The following is a 20,508-nucleotide window of genomic DNA, read 5'->3' on the forward strand; positions in this document are numbered from 1 at the left end:
CATATGATAATTCAATTATCATATGGTTAGTTTTTTTTAATTTATTTTTTATTTTCAGCATAACAGTATTCATTATTTTTGCACCACACCCAGTGCTCCATGCAATCTGTGCCCTCTATAATACCCACCACCTGGTACACTGACCTCCCACCCCCCACCCCTTCAAAACCCTCAGATTGTTTTTCAGAGTCCATAGTCTCTCATGGTTCACCTCCCTTTCCAATTTCCCTCAACTCCCTTCTCCTCTCCATTTCCCCTTGTCCTCCATGCTATTTGTTATGCTCCACAAATAAGTGAAACCATATGATAATTGACTCTCTCTGCTTGACTTATTTCACTCAGCATCATCTCTTCCAGTCCTGTCCATGTTGCTACAAAAGTTGGGTATTCGTCCTTTCTAATGGAGGCATAATACTCCATAGTGTATATGGACCACATCTTCCTTATCCATTCGTCTGTTGAAAGGCATCTTGGTTCTTTCCATAGTTTGGCGACCGTGGCCATTGCTGCTATAAATATTGGGGTACAGATGGCCCTTTTCACTACATCTGTATCTTTGGGGTAAATACCCAGGAGTGCAATGGCAGGGTCATAGGGAAGTTCTATTTTTAATTTCTTGAGGAATCTCCACACTGTTTTTGAAAGAGGCTGCACCAACTTGCATTTCCACCAACAGTGTAAAAGGGTTTCCCTTTCTCCACATCCCCTCCAACACATGTTGTTTCCTGTCTTACTAATTTTGGCCATTCTAACTGGTGTAAGGTGATATCTCAATGTAGTTTTAATTTGAATCTCCCTGATGGCTAGTGATGATGAACATTTTTTCATGTGTCTGATAGCCATTTGTATGTCTTTATTGGAGAAGTGTCTGTTCATATCTTCTGCCCATTTTTTGATATGATTGTCTGTTTTGTGTGTGTTGAGTTTGAGGAGTTCATTATAGATCCTGGATATCAACCTTTTGTCTGTACTGTCATTTGCAAATATCTTCTCCCATTCCGTGGGTTGCCTCTTTGTTTTTTTGACTGTTTCCTTGGCTGTGCAGAAGCTTTTGATTTTGATGAAGTCCCAAAAGTTCATTTTCACTTTTGTTTCCTTTGCCTTTGGAGACATATCTTGAAAGAAGTTGCTGTGGCTGATATGGAAGAGATTACTGCCTATGTTCTCCTCTAGGATTCTGATGGATTCCTGTCTCATGTTGAGGTCTTTTATCCATTTTGAGTTTATCTTTTATTATTATTATTATTTGACAGATAGATCACAAGCAGACAGAGAGGCAGGCAGAGAGAGGAAGGGAAGCAGGCTGAGCAGAGAGCCCGATGCGGGGCTCGATCCCAGAACCCTGGGACCACGACCCGAGCCGAAAGCAGAGGCCTTAACCCACTGAGCCCCCAGGTGCCCCGAGTTTATCTTTTTTGATGTCGTGTTCCATGATCCATGGTTTGCGTATAACACCTAGTGCTCCATACAATGCGTGCCTTCATTAATACCCATCATAGTGCCAACCCATCACTGCCCCCACTCCCTTCTAAAACCCTCAGTTTTTTCCAGGCGTCCATAATCTCTCATGGTTTGTCTCCCCCTCTGATTTCTCCTCTTCATTCTTCACTTCTCCTAATGTCCTCCATGCTATTCCTTATGTTCCACAAATAAGTGAAACCATGTGATAATTGACTTTCTCTGCTTCACTTATTTCACTCAGTATAATCTTCTCCAGGCCCATGCAAGATGATGCAAAAGTTGGGTCTTCATCCTTTCTGATGGCTGTGTAATACTCCATAGTATATATGAACCACATTTTCTTTATCCATTCAACTGTTGAAGGGCATCTAGGCTCTTTCCACATTGTGGCTATTGTGGACATTGCTGCTAAGAACATCAGGGTACAGATGGCCCTTCTTTTCACTACATCTGTATCTTTGGGGTAAATACCCAATAAGGCAATTGCTGGGTCATAGGGAAGCTCTATACATAATTTCTCTATATATAATTTGTTTCCAAAGTGCCTGCATCTTTGCACTCCCACCAATGGTGTAAGAGAGTTCCCCTTTCTCCCCACCCTCTCCAATATTTGTTGTTTCCCACCTTGTTAATTTTTGTCATTCTAAGTGGCATACAGTGGTATCTCAATGTGGTTTTAATTTGAAGTTCCCTGATAATTATTTTTGGGACTTCATCAAGATAAAATCTTCTGCACAGAAAAGGGAACAGTCAATAAAACAAAGAGGCAACTCACGGGACGGGAGAAGATATTCACAAATGACACTACAGACAAAGGGCTGATATCCAAGATCTATTAAGAACTTCTCAAACTCAACACCCAAAAAACAGATAGTCATGTCAAAGAATGGACAGAAGACACGAACAGACACTTCTCCAATGAAGATGTACAAGTGGCTAGTATAGATATTTTAATAGTATTTGTTACTCCAATCCATGAGCATGGGATGTCTTTCCATTTCTTTGTGTCATCTTCAATTTCTTTCAACAGTGTTTTGTAGTTTTCAGAGTATAGGTCCTTCACCACTTCGGTTAAACTCATTCTTAGAGATTTTATTATCTTTGGGGCAATTGTAAATGGGATTGTTTTCTTAATTTCTCTTCCTGCTGCTTCATTATTGGCATATAGAAATGCAACAGATTTCTGTACATTGATCTTATATCCTGTGACTTTACTGAATTCATTGAACAGTTATAGAGTGTTTGGGTGACATCTTTATGGTTTCCTGAGAGCTTTTCCCCTAAGGTCAGGAACAAGTCAGGGATGTCCACTCTCACCATTGTCCTCAGTATAGTAGTGGCAGTCCTAGCCACAATAATCAGAGAAGAAAAAGAAATAAAAGACATCCAAACTGGTAAAGAAAAAGTCAAGATCTCACTATGTGCAGATGACAAGACAGTATTCATGGATGGCAACTCTTTTTAGACAGTGGATGCATTATGGAGGGTGGGGAAAGTTAGGTGGGAGGGTAATGTCTACCAACGCATTATTGCTCTAGTTACGTGAGAGTAGAAGAGAACAAGTAGTATCACTATGAGATCATGATACCTACAAGACATCGAGATTTAGGGTACACAGGTGTGTGTATGAATGCATGTGTTGTCCACACATGGCCCTTGTGTATGGGTGGGGGAGGCGATCATTAATGGAACTATACTTCTGTTTTTCTTTTCCTCTTTATTTTGTCTCTATTTGATGAAAAAAACTTACAACAAAAGTTTATTCTAGTTTTAGAACCCAGAATATTTTTGTTTTTTACTTAAAATTCCCACTGTACTCTTCTCTAAAATATGCTAGTAGCTTTGAAAACTTTGAATGATGTTCAGCTGAAATTAAGCCACTGCTCTACAAGACTCGTGCTTCCCTTTGAGATGTAAGGCAAGACAAAAGAACTATGATGATGCCTTCTTTTGGTTTCTAGCTCCTCCTTTATTCCTTTTTTTTTTTTTTTAAAGAGATGAAGGTCTCAGGAAAAGTGCTTCTCTCACATACTGTTGGAAACTCTTCAGATTCTAAGAACTGACTTCGGAGAATTTTTAGGTCAAAGATAAGGGCCGGCTAGACATGACGAGCCACAACAAAATGACTGGGTGCCAGCAGGGATTACTTCGTGGTGTTGAGCCCTATTAGGGAGGTCAGCGGGAGCAACTGGGTATGGACCAGTTGTAGAGCTCCGACCCAATTTGCCCAAGCTGATAACAATCAGTCATCCTTAAGTTGCCTACAGGTGAAGAGTCAAATGAAGTTCGGAAAATTGACTGGTGTGTTTGGACAGTACAAGTAGCTTACCTAGGGACGCCTGGTTGGTTCATTTAGTTAAGCATCTGCCTTCCTTGTGATCCCAGGGTTCTTGGATCAAGCCCAGCATCAGGCTCCTTGTTCAGCAGGAGGCCTGCTTCTCCCTCTGTCTGCCGCTCCCTCTGCTTGTGCTGTCTCTGCCTCTGACAAATAAAAGCTTAAACAAAACAAAACAAGATTATGCAGGGAAAGAACTCCAGTCTAAGTCCCCACATTTGGATTGGACATATGTATGGCTATCCATGTGATTCTCAGCAAGAAGCCATCCTGCTCTCTCGCTGCAGTTCCCCTGCAGTCCGAAGAGGCTGACCCCGATGATCCCTCCTCTCCCTCTGAATGCTGACCGCCCCACAGTTCTGCTCCCTCCTCACCAGGTATGGCTGTTGGGAGCCTGCAGCAGGCTTGCCACGTGCTGGGTACAGCAGAATCGCCTGGATGGTCCCACATTAAACTTGACAGTGTCCATAACATCTGTCATCCAGGTGCAATTGGTTGAATCACTGTCATCCTCCGAAGTCCAACCGCTCAATCGCAAGAAAGCCGGGACAAGAACACCATCTTGAACAACGTATGTGGCATGGTGCAGGAGAGGTGTGCCCTATGCTTTGGCACGAGCTCCTTTTGCACCAGCACACACACTCTGTGGGGGCCTCCTTCACACTTGATTGTTTGTAAGGAGTTCTGACAGTGTCTCTTGTGAAGCTGCTGGAAAGAGGAGCACCTGGGTGGCTTAGCATACAAGAGATGCTAGGTCCTTAATTGTCTGGGAAGACAGTTAAGGAATAAATGACCAGGTTCTGGTATTTGTGAAGTGTCATTTGCAAGAAATTGATTAGGGTGGGCAGCAAACATTTGCAGCTGCCTGTTACAAGGGCTTTGCAATCCCCCCAAGGAAAGGGGTTTCTTTTGCAGCAGCCCGTGGAAACTAAGTATCTTCTATTTCCATGAGGATGGAAAAAAATAAGGTGGCTGCTAGGATATCTTTATGTTACTTGGCTTCCTACAAGGACAAAGGGGAAAAATGCAAACAGATTTATAAATACCATGTAAGAAGCAACTAACTCTACATTGTCCCTTTCCCCACAGTGTTCTCTTTCAATCTTCCGGTGCTATCATCAGCAAAACAAATTTTTTCTTAAATGTGTATGCCTGCCAAGACTATACATTTCTCACTAATATACTAAATGAGTAACTGATGCATGCTTCCTACTACCCTTGTCCTGCTTCCTGGGTTCATCTCATACTCATTTCCTGATTGTCTGTGATCATCAGCTATTGGCCTAGGTGAGGGGGACCCAAAATGAATGGGCAGTCTCTTGACTTTTTTTTTTTTTTAAAGATTTATTAGAGTGAGAGAAAGAGAGCACAGGCATGCCTGCAAGTATGGGGAAGGGCAGTGGGAAAGGGAGAGAAAATCTCAAGTGGGTTGCACACGGAAGACAGAGCCTGATGCAGGGCTTAATTCCAGGACCCTGAGATCATGACCTGAGCTGAAACCAAGAGTCAGCTGTTTAATGGACTCAGCCACCCAGGCTCCCCGCCATCTCTGCTTTTATGATATTCTCCAAGGTCAAGTGGAGAAACACACACCAAACAGATCATTAAATGCAATCCAGTGGGTCCATACCTTAGGGAATCATGAGATGCTTCACAGAGATGGACCTCCTAGGTTGAATGGCCAAGAATGAGCAGGAGTCATTTAAGGGAAGTTTCCTGGAAGACAGAGTGCATTAGTAAAGCAATGGAGGAGAAAAGCAGGGTGATTTATGTGGGGCAAGTTCACTTCCCCTGCAGCAAGCAGCTACAGGGAAAGACCACCGGAGGGAAGGCAGAGGAGCAAGGCTGGGACCAGACCACAGAAGGCTGTGTTGCCACAAAGAAGGAAGTTATTTCTCATTCTCAATTTTATCTTGTTTTGCAGACAGCCCTTCTAATTTGTAGCAAATTTAATCCCTTTTTTGTTGTTGTTGAATCTTCTAGGGACATGGGTCTCAGCCTCTGCTGTGCGTGAGAGTCACATGGAGGGCTTCAGGGATGCTCAATGCTCAGGTGCATCTAGTACCAATTAGTTGAGATGCAGGCATCGGTCCTCTGACAGCTTCCCAGGTGGTTGCCATGCTTAGCCCGGGCTGAGAAGCACATCACTATCTGCTGTTTAATGAAGGTAAGAAAGGTAAATTCCAGGCATCGCTTACTTTCCTTTGAAATTCACATCCCTTCCTTACTGGGATCAGTGGTCCATGGTCAGTCAGCACCTGTCACACTTACCCATGAACTTATTGACAATTAAAGGTAACATGGGCAGCAATGGAACTTTCATATGGGGATTTTATCAAAGGCTCTCAATGATCTTTCTAGGAATCACACTCCCAGAAAGGGTGGGCCCGCAGAGGGAGGTCCTGGTGTAATTTCAGAGGTCACCGCTGTCCTCCCCCAGTTCAGGGCCTGCCACCCCAGGCTTCCACCTCTGTTACCACTTCCTGACGACTCCCTGTCTGGTCCTGTGTGAGCTGACGTTTTCTCTTCCGTCCTTAGAAATTAGGCATTTATGTGTGACACATCGGACTTGAAAGGTAAGTCACCGATTGTAAATAAGCAGAGGGAAGTTATGACAGTTCTTCACAGGATGGCTGGTGTTGTGGGTTGCTAAAATTATTTGATTTTTTGGTCTGCTTCATTTCTTTGTCTATTTTCAATGACAGTGTGGATTCAGGTACAAGCGCGTCTAGACTTTCCGAGACAGTTCTGGTGAAGGAGATGTCGTTTCTTTTATGAAAGCAGATGTGGAGAAGAGAGAGGATCCTGGGGGATAAATGGATCTGGGTTTGAATCCTAAGTCTGACCAGCGAGCCGTGCTTACTCCGCAGAGCGCTGTCCTTACCTGCGGGAGCATTTTAACGCCATTGGGCTACTAGGACGACACGATGTGAGGCTCATGTAGAACACTGAACATTAGCTTAAGCAGGAATAAGGTGATGCAGGTGGTACCAGTTCTGCTAGTGATAGAGTTTCTGGAGAATGTGTCAACTATGAGAAGAGATACATATGCTAATTGAAGAGCTGTCCTATCTCAGGTTTGGTGCTCGCCTCACACACACGAAGGTGGTGGACGAGAGCCCCTGTTTCCAAGTCTCTTGAGGTAATCACTGTTCATTTCCAGCTGATGCCCACTTGCAGAATATACTATATAATCATTGAAAATAGTGATTTAGAGGCTTATTAGTTACTGGGATAACTTCTGCCAGATATTATTGCATGAGAAAAGCAGGATTTTGAAGAGGCACATAAAATACTGTTTTTTAAAAAAAAAAAACAAACAGTGACAAAACCCTCTCCCAGAGATGTACCTTCACATAATGAGTGTACGCCTACAAAGACGTGTGTGGGAGCCTGTGAGTAAATAGAGGCGGACTGAAGGAAACCCACATCCAGGTGTCAGCACAGCTCACCCAGTGGGGCAGGGATGGGGACAATGTGACAACAGGTGTTAGCGCAGGTGACACAGGTGTGGAGAATAAGATCTCATTCGAGTCAAGGGTTGTGTTGTGTGAGTGTTTGTGTGTGTGTGTGCATGTGGTTTCAGAAAGAGATACAGTCAAATGAATGATATACTAAATGCTGGCTAACTGAACATCATTCAGAAAAATAAATTAGAAAAAAAGAAAGAGATGCAGTCTTTGTTATTGTTGAAAAAGTTGTAGACTCTTTAAGTCAAGAGACAGTTACATCTCAAAAAAGACACACTGAAGTCCTAGCCACCAGTAGCCCCCCCCCCGATTGCGACCTTATTTGGAAATAGGGTCATCGCAGATGTAACAAGGTAATGTGACTGATGTCGTGTGGAGAATGATGGTGGCCCCGTGAAGACAGATGTTCACAGAGAGACACCACATGAAGGCAAGGATTACAGTGATGCTGGCCAGTGAGGGGGTACCAGGCACTGATGCCCCCAGAGCTGAAAGGAGCAAGAAGGACCCACCCCCAGTGCCTTCAGAGGAAACATGGCCCTGCGGACACCTTGATTTTGGACTTCCAGCCTCCAGAACTCTTAGTAAATACATTTCCATTGTCCTAAACTACAGAGTTTGTGGCATTTTCCTACAGCAGCCCAGAGAGACCCACCGAGCCATCATTCTTGATTCTGTTTTATAACCTGGCTTTGTTTTCATTTAACAAAATATTGTGAACATCTTTCTGTGTCATTAAAGCTACAGCCACGATAGTCAGGATTCAATTTCCTTTCACCTCTGAAAGGATGAGTGCATTTTGAATCCTGTAAACTGACCTGATAAAGGAAACATGACCTTGCCACCCGGAGATTTGGGGTTGGGGCCTTTTCTCAGATGCGCAAACCCGTGCCTGAGTTCTTGTCTCTGCTTTGCCTGTGTTGAGTGCTGGTCACTCTCCAGGCCTCGTGTGCGATCCTGGGGCTATCACACTTGCCACAGTGTCAGACGTGGGTCCTGGCAGGTGGCTTCTTGGGAAACTCAGCCAGAGCCCCAGGCCCAAGCCGTCACAGGAGCCCTGGACCTGCAGCTCTCGGGGCCCAGCAGGGGACTGGCTGGACAGAGCTGGACTCACGGACAGCCCGGTGGGTCAAGGGCTCTCCCTTCCCTCGACGAACCCCTGAAGACCAGAGCAAGTACGTTTCTGCTAGTCTGTGTGGAGATATGCTCAGAATGAAAATCATATTTATTTATAGAAAATGAAGAACTAAGGGCACCGGGGTGGCTCAGTGAGTTAAGCACCCAGCTCCTGATTTTCAGCTCAGGTCATGATCTCAGGGTCGTGGGATTGAGCCCCATGTCAGGCTTCAGGTTCTCTCTCCCTCTCTCTCAAATAAATAAATAAAATCTTTAAAAAAAGAAAATTGAGAACTAATATTCATAGCAGACTTTTCTAAGGCACAAAATGTTTAGTACCACCTATATTCTTATATTTATGAACTTATTTAACCTCATGATATGCTAATGCCCTACATATGGCTATCATCCTCATTTTACAGCTGAGAAGCCGAAATACAGAGAGGCTAAGCCACTTGCCCAAGGTCACAAAGCTAATAAGTAGAGCAGGAATTTGAAGGCAGGCAGTCGAGCGGCAGGGACCAGGTTTGAAATCACGTGGCTCTCCATACTTCTAACAATATTCTGGCCTTTCTGATACGATAACACACAGTTTTGGTCTTCACATTTTCAAGTGGTAGAAATAACCAAGAGGGGGAATAAAAAAGAAAATAAATGTGGAACAATCTCATTTCATCAAAAAGGTACAAAATACTTTTACTCTAGAGGAAATCAGGCCAAAATCTTGTTTGGTAATTTGAAGTGCCTTCGTGCAGAGGGGAGGGTATGGGCTTGAGGAGTTCAGGTTAGAGGCGAGGAAGGACTTCCCAGTGGGCCGGGGCCAAAGGTGATTAAGTAAACCTCATCCCCCCGCCCCCGACTGAGCTCAGATGGACACGCTCGAGGCCATCTGGTTCTGGAAGGACGAGGCGGGCTGGGGCGTCCTCCAGCCTCCGTGAAACTCTTGGTCTTGCTCCCAAGACCAGATGCTCTTGGGAGCAGCTACTGTTTCAAGAGCCATTTTGGCCAGTTACGTTATTGCCTTTCTTACTAGCTAAGGAGTTCAAGCAGCATCACGGAGATGGCCTCTCCAGACGCCTGCGTGAGATGATTTAAGCGAATGAGGAGTGACACAATGTCCTAGTGGTTTCTCTAGGTAAAGGGGAGCTAGGCTAATGGGAGCATTTAATCGGCTTAATAAAGTGCTCAGAAGCCAATAGTGTGGAGAGGAGGAGGCAGCAGGGCTGTAGGGAAGGGATTTGACGGGGGTGAGACAGCGCGCCCCCACCCAACCCCGTGCAGCCAGCAGGGGAGGTAGAGCAGTCTGCAAACCGTACTACCGCCCTCCCGACTTCTATCAGCTCCAGCAGCACCCCTCAGAGAGGCAGTCTGGATGGTGGCCTCCTTGTTTAGAAGCTCCTGTCTCCCAGCTGGCCTCGTTCTGAGATGATGTCCCAGCTTTTACTGCAGCTTGTAAAATGCTAACCCCTTTGTCCCATTGGCTTGCAGATAAAAATCCCTCCCTCTCTCCCCAAAGGATTTTTTTTTTTTTTTTTAAATAAGCAGGAGTCTTTTTTCCTCAATGCAACTCAATGCAACACTGAGTTCTGGCATTATGACGGAGAGAAAAAACTGATTGACTTTCAGCGTGTTTGGAAGTCACAGCAGATGTGGGTGTGAATTCTGTTCCACGTAACATTAGTCTCCAGGTAATGTGTGTGTTGGTGACAGAAAGCCAAGGTCCCGGGGACTCGAGATGGAGCAGCAGCCAGATCCACGGCTCTAGATGGACACACAGCTTGGCTCAGTGTGGCTTCTCTGTTGTGTGCTGTGAGGTCTCTGTTGTGTGTTGTGTGCTGTGAGTGTTCGGGTCAGTCTCAGCAAGATCAGGCATTACTATGCAGGTGGGACCTCTTCCTACCTCCTCCAGGATGCCTGCCTGGGAGAAATTAGTTTAATATTAGCATTCAGTTTTGCAGGGGAAAGGACAGGGCAGGGGATATCTGTAAAGTGGTCACTATGTTGTTAAAAACCACTCCTTCCAAACTCTTCTGGAAACCCGCCAAGCCCAGCCCCCACTGTGCTGCAGTTGGGAGTGGGAAGAAGGTGATGTGGTAGTCTAAGTGCAGGAGCCGGCCCCCTTTCATCTCCGAAAACCCCCAGTGGACCACGTTGAGGCCTTTAGCTCTTATGCTGGGCCCCACATGGATATGCAGTGTGGCCTACGGCAAAGGAATGGCGTGGCCTGGCTTGCGTAGGCAGAGGCTCACTGGCTGCTGGGTTGGGATGGGGAACAAAAGAGGGAGGCCCCGATTCAGAAGCTGTTGCAGCAAACCAGGGAAGAGGTGATGGGGCTGGGGGAGAGGTGGAAGCCGAGGAAGGCAGAGGGAAGGGAGAGCCAACGGGGCTTGATTGTGGGGTGCGAAAGATCAGCCTTAAATATGACTCAGAGGCTTCAAGAATAGGGGACTGGGAGAATGGAGTTGCTGCCAAATGAGGTGGAGAAATCTGCCGGGAAGACTCAGCCTTGAACAGATCCTTGTGGGTAGCCAAGTGGGGATGCCAAGCAAGCAGGTGCCTACATTAGTTTAGGGCTCAGAAAAGTAACCTGGATGAAAAATAAGAATGTGGGGGTCCTGGCACATGGATGGTGTGATGGTTATTTTATACATCCCCTTGGCTGCCCTGCAGGATCCAGTTATTTAATCTAACACTTACCAGCTGTGGCTACAAAAGTATTTTGTCGATAGAGTTAAATGTAGATGTAGCCAAATTAATTAACCTTAAAGAAAGGAGGTTACCCTTGATACTGTGGGGGGTGGGTGGGCCTTGTCTGATCAGTTGAAGGTCTTCAGAGCAAAAACTGAGGGTTTTCAGAGAAATTCTGTCTCCAGACTGCAGCATCCCCTCCTGCCTAAAGGCCAATTGATTTTTTTTCTTCTTTCTTTCTTTTTTTTTTTTTTTTGTTAAGTTGAGATGACTAACAGCAGGTTTCCATGCTGTTGGGAATGAGCTCCCAGAGATGGTGAAGTTGATGATACAGGAGAGGAAGGAGGCTTTGCAGGACCAGGGCTCCAGAGGGGTGTAGGTCGGCCTTTGATGGAAATGTGGATTTGCCTCCAGCAGGAGTTGTCAGATTTGCAAGGGCATCAGAATTGACCCAAGGGCTTGTTAAAACTCAGAATTCTGGACTCCACCCCAGGGATTCCAGGCCTGAGATCTGACCTGTGAATCTGCATTTCTTCCCAGTTCTCAGGAGCCCCTGGGAATGCTGCTGGTCCAGGACCACACTCTGAGAACCATGGACTTAGAGCGATCCAGTGGGAGGGAGAATATGTGAACCCAGATGCTCGACAGAAGAGAGGCGTGGTGGGGGGCTGACCGTGCCCTCCAGTGGTTCTGATTTCCAGGTTAAGTAGGAAGTCAGGCTCCTTGCTGAAATGGGGGAGAGAAGAGAAGGCTGTGGGCATTTGAGGAGAGAGGAAAGGCTGGGGAAATAGTCATTGAGAGGAGACGGGAAAGAGAGTAAACTTGAGCGAGAGATCACGGGCATGACATCAATCACTGCGGTCCGCTGGAGCTTCTCCATCACGAATTTCAAGGGAGCTCAGGCAGCATGCTGTGTTTTGTCCCAGCTCTATCCAGTGGGCAGAGGGCTGGATTTCAGAGTAGTCATTTTGCTGAGTGAGTGTGAGCATGTATGACAAAGCAGGAGGGCAAGAGTCTAAGGAACGGGAGCTGAGTAAGGAGGGGAGAGAAAGGAGAGGCTGGCGGTGCAGGAGAGGGGAGGTGGGGACTGAGCCTGAGCGGCACCAACCTGGGCCCTCAACAAGAGGGGATTTCAGTCAAAGACAGTAAGGAGGGCTGGCCAGGCAGTGGGAAGAAACCAAGAGTGGACTATGTGAACTCTTGGCTCTGATCAGTCCACCCCAGCCCTGGGGACTTGCTAACTCCCCGTGTCACTGTGCTCTCACCTCTGCCCAGAGCGGGTCCCTGAGCCGCCCAGCTGCCCCACTACCTTCTGGGAACAGACAGCAAGGACCATGGATCCGAGTCTGTCCTCCAGGGTCAGGGTCTGCCAGGTCAGAAGGGCAACGAAGCCCGGATGAAGACAGCAGCCACAGCAAGCCGGGTCTAGCCCACGTTGGGGAGGCCCCTCTGATTGTGTATTTAGCTGCTGGCTGTGTTACAGGGACCCCACAGGCTGCAGGATGGATTCTGATCCTTGATCAGAGTCTTATCAGGGGTCATGAGACTCATCCCACCAAGGTGGACCCTCGTGTCCTTTGGGGGATTCAGAGCTGCCCTAAGCAGATCTGTCTGGAAATAGAATCCTACATTGTGGGCTGCCTCGTGTTTATTGTTCTGCCTTCTACCTTGTTTCGACCTCTCTGTTGTGTTTCCCATGAGCAGATCCCCAGCGAGGAGGCCTCAAGACCTCTCCCATCTTGGTCCCCAGCCTGCTCCAGATGTTCCACAATATTCTAGACCACTCTTCCCTGCATGTTTTGGCTTCGCATTGAAGCTGATTTTGAATTTAGAGGAAGCATTTGTGAACATTTATTTAACATCCTTTGGCATTAAAAATATTAAACACCTACATAGTCAAGATTATCTAGGCTTGTTGAAGGTTTTCACTGACAAAATCGAAGTATTCCATTATGCTGCTTTTCTGGATGGATGATAATGACTGACTCGAAAAAACAAGATCTTTGGCTTCTGTGCAGCATTCCTGCATAGCACTTAACTATGTTATTTGGAAACGCCGGAGAATAAATCTGAAAGGCCAAGTCGTGTTCTGGCTGTGAGCAGCTCAGCCCTGGGTGATCGCAGAACCCCAGACAACAAGGAACGCATTCAGATAAAATATTAATAGAATGGAATGAAAACATATTTCTCTTTCCCTTAGGCCACCTCCGTGTGCATTTGACACGTGGATGCTTCTGTCTTAGGGTAACCTAGTCTGTGTCCTTGTGGGACGTGAAACTGTGGGTGTAACGATAAACTTTTAATTTATTTATTATACTGGTGGGATAATTTGCTATTGAATGAGGTGCTGGATCATTTCTTCTTGCACTGGGTCTTCCATTATGTTCCTGTCTGTTTGTCTTGCTGTCATGTTTCTGCCCCTGCCATGAACGATCTCTTCAGTGCTGTGTGCCCTGACATCCGTCAGAAAGGAGGGTGGTTTCCCGCATTTGGAAGCACCTTCCGGTTGGAGGGAAACTAGAGATCACCCGCATGGGTGTGATAGTCCCACACTCGTGGAGAAGAAGCCACTGTTTCTTTCCTTCCTTCCTTCATTCCTTCCTTTCCTTCTTTCCTCCCTCCCTCCCTCCTTTCTTTCTTCCTTTCTTTTCTTTCTTTTTGACAGATCACTGGCTACTTCCGTTGTAAGCGTCTGGCTTTGGCTAGCATGTATTCACACCTACTTTGTGTTGGCGTTGTATTTGGCCCTTAAAATATGTCATTTTAGTTGAATTATTCCATGCAATCTCATCCCAACTCAGACGACATGTGTTCTTGTTTGGGATGCCGAGAAGAGCGATGAACTTGTCTCTGTCGAGGCAGGAGTACGTGATGGTCTCAGTCCAAGTTCAGTGTTGGTCCAAGCCTCGTGATGGGCACTTCAATTATGTTTTATTTAAATAACTGAATACCATTTTTATTATTATAAAAGCTACATAGACTCCTTGTAGAGAAATTTTAATGGTATAAAAAGTAAAATTAAAGTTGTATTTCTGCCACCCAGAGACAAGCACTGCTAACTCATTGCTTTTTCTAGGGTGTGTGTGTGTGTGTGTGTGTGTGTGTGTGTGTGTGTTTGTGATTTTAATGTATTCAGATTCAAACCACAAATAAATTTTATATTCTACTCTTTAATCACTTGATACTGTATTGTGAGCATATTTTCCTGTTGTTAAATTTTTCCAAAGCATGGCTATTTTAAGGAACTTCATGGCTGCATCATGACTTATTTAACATTTTCCCTTGCTGGTGGCTGTCAGTTTCTCTTTTGATTTTGAAAAGGTTCCATAAGCACATCTACCCATACATCTCGGTTGAAATTTCTGATTCCTTCTCTAGGCGTGGTTTCTAAAACTGGGATTACTGGATCCTGTGCCACGTGCTCTTCTTTGAGACAACTCGAAAATTTTTTTATCATGCAAGATACTTCTCTGAGTTAGGACAGAATAGGTGTGAATGATCTGATGCTTTCCTGTCTTCTTGGGGGTTGACAATGTTTGCGTATTTGTATATAGGCATAGGGGACATACATATTAGTGAACAATGATAATTCTCAGATTTGCCTTTTTCTTAGCAGAAATTCTTTCTAGATTCAAGTCATAAGCTGACTGAGCCTTACTTTTGTTGGAAATGCAAGGTTAGTCTCTTTAGGTGGCCTTCACAGGTATTTTCGAAAGATTGTTGGGAGCAGTTCAAAAATGCTAGCCAGAAATTATTTTAATCTTGAAAACCCCAATCTAACCAGGACATTGCAATCTGAAAGATACTTTTGAAGGTGATCTTTGAAGCTTCTATAGACCGGAGTAGTCTCCTAAAAAGCAAAGAAAGCCTGTGGCAAATACGAGAAGGCAGTCCTATAGGGGGACAGAAGAGTGACTGTCACATTGACATACTTTTGTAGGACTTCAAATACGTAAGTGATTTATAATCCTTCTGGAATTAGGGGGAAACATGATGAATTTTCCAAAATCCAACTTTGTCTCCCATTCATTTTCTCCACTCCCTCTGTTCCCAAGGTCCCTTGTCACCCTTCCTGTCTGACTGGTTAAACACATAACCATTTAATTTATTTTGACTAGCATCCCTACGGAAATCGAGGGAGGAAAAAGGCTAGGAGGTCATTTCAATTTTCTCTTTAATCTTTTGTGCCTTCCCTTTTATCCTCCCTAAACTGTAGAGTAATTAGATTCTTGCATTATTTTACTTTTTGAACTTCTACAAACATTCGCTTTTATTTTCCATATTGTTTTAGTAGCTACACAATGCTCCTCTCGATGGGTTAGGAGCACGCAGCAATTTGTGTGAAAATGGTCTGTTTTATGTTTATTTCCTCCTCCTTTCTTCCTTGCAGAGTCTAATGCCCCGTCATCCTGGTGTTCATGACTTTCATTCCTTGTCGTACGCTGGGGTTCTCAGGGCTTTGCTCTTCCCCATGCTTCCCTTTGTTCTGCTTCTTGCCTCTGCTTCTCTTTCCGCTCGGCCCCTTGGCGGAGTCGGCGCTCAGATGTTCTTGCACATCTGGTCCATTTACAGACAATAACTTCTGACTGTTTGCTTCCTTCTCTCGGTTTTTGTTGGCATTCGTGGAGTCCTAGGGTGAATGCTGGCCTTGCTGTTTTCCCTCATCCGTAATATCTCTCACACCACTTCTTCAGTGATTTGCCCGAGTCTACTTCTTCGGTTTCATTTTAAATCCCACAAAACGAATCCTCCAAAGGGTAAGCTTAAGCGAGGTTTTGATATGAACCCAGGGAATGCATACTTGGCCCCAAGAGCTACCTTCTATTTTTACAAGTTCATCTACTTTTTTTCTATGATATGGTTATGTATAAAGAAGTTTTCTGGAATATTCTCTTTTGTGATCATGGTGTAAATTTCTATTAGAGGATTCCAGTGAGAAAAGGCAATAGGACATGTTTTTTCTTTTTTTCTTTCTTTTTGATAGGAATTCCCCGAAGAGAATTCTTTGTTTCCAATTCAGACTCACCTTCTCATCCCCGAGGAGATAGTTCCTGTGTAAGGTTAGACACAAGAAACTCTCACAAAATGCAAATTATTCTCCATTCCCAGAAGGAGAACGTTTTTTTGGAAAGAGATCCTCTCCCGGAGTGGTGTGAAGTTTGTCACTCTTTCCCAGATTCCAACAAGTAGCTGTCAGGCCTAGGTCTGTCAGCGGCTCTGGTGCGAGCTCTTAAAAAAGGAGGGATGAAAGAAAAAATTCAGATCATTGCAAACTTTCACATAGAAACTGATTTTGGAAAAATGAAGCTTCTCAGGACAACTTACTGGTTCTGGGTTGCGCTGTACTCAGACCTCAAGCACGTACTCCCAAAAATGGGGTCTTAGTTCTGGTTGGGAAAAGATGCATCACTAGCAAGATAGTTAAATTTGAAATGCTGTAAAATCTAATATTTTTTTTCCCCTGGGAAGCTGGTGATACGAACCAGGTTTTAGTAATATTGATAACTAAAATCAGGGTCCTTTGACTCTCCTGAAAGATATAAAAGGTACAAGATCCTGTTTTGTGCCTTTATAGGCAGAAATTCCTTTGGATAGGTGTTTTGTTTCTTAGGGATCTTTTATCTGGGAGGCTGTGTCGGCGGGCACAGGATCCGAGAGCCGGGCGTTGGGCAGGCTGAAGACGCACCCCTGGAAGGCTCCACATGCTGGGTGGAGGCGGAAGGAGTTCAGAAAACATGTTCTGTTGTCAAGGTGGGGCTGGGGAAAGGCTCCCGCATTCCCATGATGCAGGGGCAGGCAGTGATCTGCGGCACACTTTTCCTTTGTCCAGGGCTCTGAGCGTCCAGGAGAACCATGGGGAGTGGTGCAGGACTCAAGGGGACCCACATGACCCAGCTCAAAGACGGTGCTATTTAAAGTCTTCCCGGTTCGCAAAGCTCTGTCCCTCCAGTGGAGCCCAAGGGACTAGCCCCAGGATTTAGAAATGTCCGAGTTCAGGGTTCTGGAAGACGGTTCAGTGGAGCTCCACGGAAAGCTGGGTGAAGCGTCCTTCAGGAACAGAAACTGCGGAACCAGAACAAGGTGCCGTCTGAACGTTTATGCCTCATTTTATTGCAGCAATTCCTGGCTGTCTAGTAACAGGGTAGTAATTACTACTGCGACCCTCGCAACCCTGTGTTTGAGGACACACATGCATAGTCAGAGAGTGGGCACAGAGAATCACAGCCTGCTGGATAACAGACGAAAGGCCCTAAAAGGCTACATAAAAATATTTCAAAGGGCAAAAGGAGTTTAGGGAAAATGACAAATGGTTCTCCTGTAAAGTGAGTCCATAAGAAGCCTATCTATGAAAAAGCTAAGCATTGCCGTAAGGAGTATAGGCAGGTGGGTGGAACTGGGATTCGAATGGCTAGCAGAGGAGCTGGCAGCTTCTTGGTAGCAGCGGAGCCCAAATCAGCATGTATCATCAGGATCAGAGGTATCAGTGCTGTGAGCCCCAGGGTTCAACAGGTGCCGGAGTTCTACGCCTTCGCTAGATCTTCCCTGGCAACTTTGTTAAGCTCAGCAAGGCTACAGTTAACAGGCTAAGGACTGTGGAACCATATAGAGCATGGGGGACCCAACCCTGCAGTTGATGAATGAATTGATCTACAAACGTGATTATGGCAAAATCAACAAGAAGCAGATTGCCCTGACAGATAACACATTGATCATTCCATCTCTTAGTAACTGGGGCATCATCTGCATAGAGGATCTGATTCCCGAAATCTATACCATTGGAAGACATTTCAAAAGAAGCAACTTTTGACAGACCTTCAATTATCTTCTCCACAGTGGGGGAATGAAGTAGAAGACCACCCGCTTTGCAGAAGGTGGAGATGCTGGCAATGGGGAAGACCGGATCAATAGGTTATTAGGATGAACTAAGGTGTCTACTAGGATTATTTCTGTAATCCGGTCAGTTAATAAAAGACCACTTTCAAATTGAAAAAAAAAATAAAGTGAATACGTAAGAACGAAGAAAATTATCAGAATTATTTTGCAAAGGTATTAACACAATTTCTTCTGCCCTGAAATTTTCAAGTGGCAGAGAGAGTCCACCATTTGTATAAAGGACGGTAAGTTCCTATTTTCCTGTATCAAAGTGGGTTTTTTTTTTCCTGATACTAAAGTAAAACCATTAAGACTGTCACTTTTAGTTAGGCCATTTTCCCTTTGAATCAGACTCGTAGACAGCATCCTTCCTCTCATCCAATTAAATAAAAATTCTAAAATAAGGAATATAAAAAGAAAAGGCATATGTTGTGCCACTTCTTTCAGAGGATTATTAATTTGTCAGTATTTTTTTATAATTTATTTTTAAAATTTCTTTTCAGTGTTTCAGAATTCATTGTTTATGCACCACACCCAGTGCTCCATGCAATACGTGCCCTCCTTAATATTCACCACCAGACTCACCCAACTTCCCACCCCCCCGCCCCTCCAAAACCCTCAGATTGTTTCTCAGAGTCCACAGTCTCTCATGGTTCATCTCCCTCTCTGATTTCCCCCAACGCCCTTCTCCTCTCCACCTCCCCATGTCCTCCATGCTATTTGTTATGCTCCACAAATAAGTGTAAACCATATGATAACTGACTCTCTCTGCTTGACTTATTTCACTCACCATAATCTCTTCCAGTCCCATCCATGTTGATACGAAAGTTGGGTATTCGTCCTTTCTGATGGAAGCATCATACTCCATTGTATAGATGGACCACATCTTCCTTATCCATTTGTCTGTTGAAGGGCATCTTGATTCTTTCCACAATTTGGTGACTGTGGCCATTCCTGCTATGAACATTGGGGTACAGATGGCCCTTCTTTTCATTACATCTGTATCTTTGGGGTAAATACCCAATAGTGCAATTGTAGGGTCCTAGGGAAGCTCTATTTTTAATTTCTTAAGGAATCTCCACACTGTTCTCCAAAGTGGCTGCACCAACTTGCATTCCCACCCGCAGTGGAAGAGGGTTCCCCTTTCTCCACATCCTCTCCAACACACGTTGTTTACCGTCTTGTTGATTTTTTCGGTGTATTTTCTCCTCAGTTTGGCCATAGCCTTCTCAGAGGAGTAGTGCCCATTTTTTGGGGTTAACATTTTTCCCCAGTGAAAGAGAAATTAGTTAAAATAAAGCAATTGCCTTTTTTTGTATTAACCTTCTATCCTATGATGTTGTTATCTTCTCTTATTAGCTCCAGGAATTATTTTGTACATTCTTTAGAATTTTCTGCATAGATGATCATATCATGAATAAAGACAGTTTTCTTTCTTCCTTTCATATATAGATAGATAGATACATATATACATACACACATATATACATATATATATATATATATATATATAATTTCTCTTTCTTGTCTTATTGCACTATTAGGATTTCTAGTATAGTGTTGAATAAGAATGGTGCAAAAGAACATCTTGCCTTTTCCCTGATCTCAAGGGAAAAGCATCCTGTCTTTCACCATTAAGTATGATGTTAGCTACTGGTTTGTTGTTATTGCTGACTTAGAAATGTTCTAAAATAAAGTTGAGGAAGTTCCTCTTTCTTTTCAGTGTGATGAGAGTTTTTATTATGATTGGATGCTGAATTTTGTCACATGCTTTTTTGTATCAACTGACATGATTTTTCTTCTTTCACCTGTTGATGTGGTGGATTACAATGATTCCTTTCTTTTAAACTTTATTTTTTCAGTTTTCCAAGATTCATTGTTTATGCATCACACCCAGTTCTCCAGTGATTGCTTTTTTAATGTTAAAGCAGCATTGCATAATGGAAATATTCCCACTTGGTTGTAGAGTATAATTCTTTTTACACAATTTTGGATTTTATTTGGTAATATTTTGTTGAGGATTTTTCAGCCTGTGTTCATGAGAGATATTGGTCTGTGGTATTCTTTTCTTGTAGTGTCTTTGTCTAGTTTTGTTATCATGATAATGCTGGCCTCATAGCATGCATTAATAAGTATTCCCTTGACTTTTATCTTCTGGAGGTGTTTTCATAGAATTAGCATTATTTCTTCCTTAAATGCTTGGTGTAATTCACCAGTGAACCAATCTAGGTCTGGTGCTTTCTGTTTTGGAAGGTTATTATTTATTAATCTAACTTTTAAGAACAAATAAAGGCTTACCCAAACTAATTCTCATATATGTATTAGTAGTTTGTGTTTTTTAAGGAATTGCTCCATTTCATCTAAGTCATAAAATATGTGGGCATACAATTATTCATAATGTGATCAGCTTTTTTAAAAAAATATTTTGTTTATTTATTTGACACAGAGAGAGAGATCACAAGTAGGCAGAGAGGCAGGCAGAGAGAGAGGGGGAAGCAGGCTCCCTGCCGAACAGAGAGCCCAATGTGGGGCCCGATCCCAGGACCCTGAGACCATGACCTGAGC

The 20,508-nt window shown here is 44.2% G+C and overlaps 1 pseudogene; it reads left to right on the forward strand.

Moving 5' to 3' along the window:
* The window catches only part of LOC122895895, a 33,383-nt pseudogene extending 15,391 nt beyond the window's left edge, over positions 1 to 17,992 (forward strand).
* The last annotated feature ends 2,516 nt before the right edge of the window (positions 17,993 to 20,508 follow it).

This window comes from Neovison vison, chromosome 1, assembly GCF_020171115.1.
Source record: "Neovison vison isolate M4711 chromosome 1, ASM_NN_V1, whole genome shotgun sequence".
Lineage (NCBI taxonomy): Eukaryota > Metazoa > Chordata > Mammalia > Carnivora > Mustelidae > Neogale > Neogale vison.